Raw genomic sequence first — 6,000 nt, 5'->3', positions numbered from 1 at the left:
TCTTCTTCTTCTTCTTCTTCTTCTTCTTCTTCTTCTTCTTCTTCTTCGGAAGAGGAGTGGAAGTCAGGGTCTTGTGCAGCTCAGGTGGCCTCAAAGCTGCCAGGTAGCCCAGGGTACTGTAAACTTCTGCTCCTCCTGCTTCCGCCTCCCAATGGCCGCTTTATTTGTGGTTGTGAGCCTCGCCTTAGTGACTGAGCCATCTCTCCAGCCCATGCCTCTTTTTACAGTGTGCTCGGGCCTGAACTCATGGCTTCACACATGCAAAGCCAGCATGCAACCAGATGAATCACACTGCTGGCCATATCACATTTAATCAAAGGGTTTTTCCTTTTTCTTTTGGTTTTTCAAGAGAGGGTTTTTCTGTGTAGCCCTGGCTGTCTTAGACTCTCTTTGTAGACCAGGCTGGCCTTGAACTCACAGAGATCCATCTGCCTCTGCCGTCCGGAGTGCTGGGATTTCAGGCGTGTGCCACCACGCCTAGCTGAGTTTTTTTTTTCTTTTTCTTTTTAGTAACTATATAGATAATTCTATGATTTTCCCCTTCCCATATGTTAACGATGAATAGCTGGGAGTGTTGCCCAGTGGTCAAGCACTTGCCACTTGCCCAGCATGGGTGAAGCAATGACTTGCACCCTCAGCACACACTCACAGTGGGGAGTTAGAGAGATGGCTCAGCGGTTAAGAACATCAGCTGCCCTCACAGAGAATCCGAGTTCAGTTCGCAGCATGTCAGACTATCCACGGCCACCTGTGACTCCACCTTCAGAAGCTCTGACACCCTCTACTGACCTCCTAGAACATATGCTCACTCACACACACACACACACACACACACACACACACACACACACACAATTTAAAAAAAATTCTTGGGCTGGAAAGACGGCTCAGCCGTTAAGAGCACTTGCTTTTGCAGAGGACCCTGGGTTCGGTCTCCAGCGCCCACACGGTGAGTCACAGCAGTAATTCCTGTTCCGGGGAGCGTCATGCCCTCTTCTGATCTCTTTGGGCAGTGGGTACAATGGACATATACATTTGCAGAGAAAGCGTAAGATTAAAAGTATATATAGCATTTCTTTAGAGAGACCACCCGGTCACGTGCCATGTAGCCTGTTCCTGTTTTTGCAAATTCCCTCAATTCTTGCAGCTATACTTAGAAAATTTTTTTTGCTACTATTCAAAGATGAAACGGCTCTGTTGTTTCCTTAGGGTAATCTTCATCGGGCTGAACAATCTCTCTGCTTGTGTTTTTACATAACATTGGCTCCCATCACCTTTGAAACTTTGGTAGGATTTTTTTTTTTTCAATTGTGTGAAGCTATTGAAGCCCAGTGTGTGGGAGCAGAGAAATAAGGATTCTTTATTATGCTCGTCTCGCTCCGCGCCAGGCTGTATTCTATATGAATTGCTTGCTTTGGGGCTGTGTGTGTGTGTGTGTGTGTGTGTGTGTGTGAGCCATTTTTCGAGCCCCACCATATTTATCAGCAGGGTCTCTCAGTGAGCCTGGAGCTGGAGCTAGGTGGTTTGGCTAGAATGGCTGGAGTAAGCCCCGGGGCCTCTCCTGTCTCTGCCTCCCCAGTACCGGGCTTACAGACACGTGCCCCCATTTTTTATGTGGGCTCTGGGGATTTTCACAGCAAAATGACTGAGCCATCTCCCCAGCCCCCACGTTCTGTCCTCTCTGATAGCCGGTTTCTGCTCATTTATCGTTTCCCAGAAAGCCATGTTCGCTGGCTCCTCCGGTTTTTCTACACCAAGAGAGGGGAAGTCACCTTCTGGACTCTGTCCCACTTCCTACCTCTGTGTCATTGAACGCGCTCGCACTTCTGGCTTTCCATGTTACTCCAAATCCTTTCTAACCCTGTGCACATCTCTGGGACGTGAGCGCTCTCTGCAGAGCTTACACAGGTGTCCATTGATTTTCTTGGGCTTTTAAATGTGGCATTCACATTGTGTCCTGCTGGGAGGCCTATGACGTCTGCATCTTCCTCAGCTACGTGGCCACCCGCAGTGCTTGCCGTTGCCACCAGCATCTCAGAGTGTAAAGCCTTTCTATATTTAGAACTAATTCCTTGGGTTAGATTTTCTGGACCAAAGGCATGTTTTTTTTTTTTTTTTTAAAGGCCAGTTTACTTTCCAGAAGAGTTGCTTCAATTGACACTTGATCCAGAAAGAGGGTTATTTTATTAATTTGCACTTCTGTGGAATCCCCCCTCACTGTGAGGGATTCTGTGGAATCCCTCACTGGGGGATTCTAGGCAGGGGCTCTACCACTGAGCCACACTCCAGCCCCTCACTGGGGGATTCTAGGCAGGTGCTCTGCCACTGAGCCATACTCAGCCCCTCACTGGGGGATTCTAGGCAGGTGCTCTACCACTGAACCACATACTCAACTCTTCTTACTTTTCATTTTAAGACAGAATCTCCCTAAGTTGCTCTGGTTGGCCTTCAGCTCACTCAATAACTAGACTTAACCTCAATTTTTGATCCTCCTGCTTCCTCCTCTCAGGAAGAGGATGTTAAAATCTTGATGTATTCTTGTCCCCTCCATTGACAAAATGTCTCCCCAACTTCCAACTGCTTCCTGGCCTTGTCTGATTTTTCGTTCTGACCCCACCTCCCCTTCTTTTTTCTTTCTCTCTTTCACCCTCCCTTCTCCATTCCCTCCCTCTCTCCCTTCTTCTCACCCTCAGTTCCCTATATATTGTCTTTACTGGGTAGGGGTAAGGGCAGGGTCTCTGTAGCCCAGGCTGGCCCTTGAATTCCTAATCTCCTTGCCTCTCCCACCCAGGCACTGGGATAAAAGACACAGGCCACACCTAGTTTATCCACTGCTGAACTCTGTACCCCCAAAGCTTTAGACTATGTGAAGCCTCGGGGTCTTTCACCTTGAGATTATCATAATTCACCAGAACCACAACAAGCCATCTTCTGTGGCCTACAGAGCCGCAAAAGAAGCCCGGGGGCACAGGCTGTCCCTGAGTGTGTACACCACACTTTACTGAGCCAGGTGTGGCCATCCCAGCACCCTAGAGGCTGAGGCCCAAGGGTTGTGAGTTCCAGGACAACCGAGGCTATGAAAAGAGAGGCTATTAAAAAAAAAAAAAGACTCCCAAGGACTCTGATCATTGAGAAAGGCTGGCAAAACAGGAAAGACCTCAGCCATGGGCAGAACCAAACAGGCTTCCAGGGTGAAGTGGAGACGCAGAGGAGGGCGGCACAGAAGATGCATCTGTGCCTCTGTCTCAGTGCTGACGGTGGCTGGTCCCACAGACAGGTCCCAGTCTGTAAGGACTTAGGGCCGTGTTCCCACGTAGTTCCCGACCTCATCTTTCTGGCCCCCATCGGCCGCACGGTCAGGGCCAGGGTCAGAACAGACCCTTCTGCAGCCATCAGTGCCGGCCCAGGCCATGCCACAAACAAGCCACGTAGATCTCCAGGAGACTAAGCCTGGCAGGAAGGTTGAAGGGGTTGGGCAGCGAGAAGGCCAGCCGGGACACCCAGCCCACCCTATGTGCTAGACTGTCGGATACTGTGAGCTGGGGGTGCAGAGAAGAAAGCCATGGCGCCGGGTACGGAAGGGTCCACGCTGGGGGCTGCGCGCGGGGTGGTAGAGCCCGGGAGTGGAAGGGAGGCGGGGAGGCAGGGGGTGTGCGAAGGCTGTGGGAGGAGTCACGAGGGGCGGGGCGTCTGGGAAGGGACGGGGCGGAGCTGGCAGGTAGGGACCAAGTTCTGTGGGAAGACTGGACGTGGGGCCAGGTAGATGGGACAAAGCGGGCCCGGAGGAGAGGAGCGGAACAGGTGGGCATGATGAGCGCGGGACTAACGAATGGAGCGAGAAGGCGGGGAGGAGGGGGATGTCACTGGGGCCGGACAGGCAGCAGGAGAAGGGAGGAGAGCAGAGGGGCGTGGAAAGCAGAGGTGGGGTCAGGCAGGAAAAGGGAAGGCAGGGAGGTGGGCGGGGTCTGTGGTCTGGGTTGGGGCTGGCCAAGGGCACAGAAGACAGCAAGAAGTGGGGGTCCCAGTGGGGGCGGTTCAGAGGCGGGGCTAGAGGCGGGGTCATGGAGAGTGAGTGGAGCCTGGGTGAAGGAACCGGGGCGGAGAACACGGGAAAGACCGAGCAGCGCTGGGTGGAGGTGGGGCGGAGTGGATAGGAAGGAAAGAGGGGCTCGGGGGGCGGATGCGCAGAGAGTGGATGGGGCGCAGGCGGGGAGACAGGGAGGGCTTTCTGAGGGGTGGGGGGGCTCCTCTGGAGGCTGGACCTAGGCGGAGCCATGCGGACTGGGCGGGGCGTGTGGGCGGAGTCACGAGGATGGGGCGGAGCATCTGGACGGCGGAGAGCGGGACTGGAGGCGAAGCTTGGGCGGAGCCACGCGGTGGGCGGAGCTTGTGGGCGGGGCCATGCGAACGGGCAGGGCGGGGCCGGGCTTGCCAGCCGCAGCTGCTGCGCCCCCCACACGCGCTCGCGGACCCAGGCCCGCGGACCCGGACAGCCAGGAGGACGCCCGCCGCGCCCGGCCCAAGCCTCGAGGAGCGGGGCGCAGCGCACAGGGTCCGGGCGCGGGCGGCCACCGAGCATCTCGAGCCTGGGGCCGGCCGAGGTGAGTGTCGCCACGGAGGTGGCGGGGAGACGCCGGCGGGGACCTGTCGGAGCCTTTGTCTGCGGCGCGCGGCCCCAGTCGCGCCGCCACCCCCTTCCTCCCTCCCTCCCAGGAGCTAAATCATTGCCGCATCCCTTGTCCTGGGAAGAGGGGGTACCCTCGCCCAGTGCCAGATCTGCATCCCAGCTGCGAGCGCGGGACGTAGGCTCTAGAAGGGGACAAACGCGGGTGGCCTTGGCTGAGCAGGGTCATGCCACTGCCTCCTCCCGTGGTCACACCCCAGGGGTCCTTGCACCTCAAGTTCCTTCCAGACCCACCTCTATCTCTCCCGTCTGCCCAGCCAGCTCCTTTCTAGTTCTGCAAAAGGTTATGACAGAGGCGGGGCCTGGGCGCTGGGTCACGACCTCCGGGCTGCCCCAGAAGTCTCCCTTTGCTGGGGGCTGTGTGGGTCCGGGGTCCAACTTCAGTGCTGCTGGGGCTGCCTGAGAAAGAAACAGTCTGCTAGTGTCGGAACTGTGCAGAGCCTAAAACATGGAGGGAGGTGGGTCCGGGCTACCCCTCAGCCCTGCGGGCACCCCAGGCCTTGACCAGTCATGTCCCCTGGCCCTGAGCGGAGCTGCCCCAAAGGGGCTCAAAACCCACAATCCTGCAGCCGGGAGCGAAGCCTTCCGATGCGCAGGGTGACTCCCTAACCAACGTCTGGGCACGGGACAGGGGCATCCAAGGGCATCTAGTAAACAGGACTTGTGGCTAGAGCCAGAAGTTCAAGGCCTGAGGAGGTGGAGCAGGCTGGCTTTCCAAGTAAAATTTAGTTTCCCTACCCCTTCTGCTGGCTTCAGATGCGGGGCAAGCGGCTTGGGAGACAATCCCTGAGTGACTGGGAGGGGCTGGTGGTCAGGGTCCAGTTTGAGCTGTCCAACTGTGGGCTTGGCTTTCTGCTGCCCTTTTGGTCATCTCTTCTGCAGACTGGCACTGTGCGCCTAGTTTTCCGGGACTGCTGAGAGCTCAGTCAGAGCCCTCTTTGACCCACTGACTGCTAAGGGGTAGTGCCCATCACTATTAAAATGCCAAGTGTGCGCAGCTAAGTTTTTTCTCTCTGTGACTCTCCAGGTGGGTGAATTCTAGGTAGGTGTCTAAAAGCTAAAGAAATGGCCTGTGTCATCCCCAGTGCTTTTGTGGCAAGCAGTGAGGGGTCCCAAGTCAGGAGTGTAAAGAAAAGCTTCCTTTCCCAAGTCTATCTGGATGCTCTGAAATGTTAATTAATGTGGCTATAGGAGGAGGCAAGACCTGGGACCCTGGATACCGAATGCAGGGAGCTGGGCGAGGAGAAGGATGAAAGCCTCGGGGACAGTGTGGGTGGCAGCTGCCCGCCACGCTGGCTGAGCCAGAGCCAGCAGCC

General features: G+C 55.8%; 1 protein-coding gene across 2 annotated transcripts in view; it reads left to right on the top strand.

Moving 5' to 3' along the window:
- Positions 1-6,000, top strand: part of Slc29a4 (solute carrier family 29 member 4) — a 29,350-nt gene that overhangs the window by 4,485 nt on the left and 18,865 nt on the right. Inside the window, exon 1 of one of the 2 annotated variants that reach the window (XM_055598475.1) lies at positions 4,430-4,601. The exons of the other annotated variant lie outside the window; for it this stretch is intronic. The gene's annotated coding sequence lies outside the window, so the exon portion shown is untranslated. Of the gene's footprint in view, positions 1-4,429; positions 4,602-6,000 lie in introns of those variants that run through there. 2 annotated transcript variants of the gene reach the window in all.

This window comes from Psammomys obesus, unplaced genomic scaffold (assembly GCF_907164565.1).
Source record: "Psammomys obesus unplaced genomic scaffold, mPsaObe1.curated_primary_1811, whole genome shotgun sequence".
Taxonomy (NCBI): domain Eukaryota; kingdom Metazoa; phylum Chordata; class Mammalia; order Rodentia; family Muridae; genus Psammomys; species Psammomys obesus.
The sequence above is the reverse complement of the archived record's forward strand: the minus strand, read 5'-3'. Positions and strand labels throughout refer to the sequence as shown.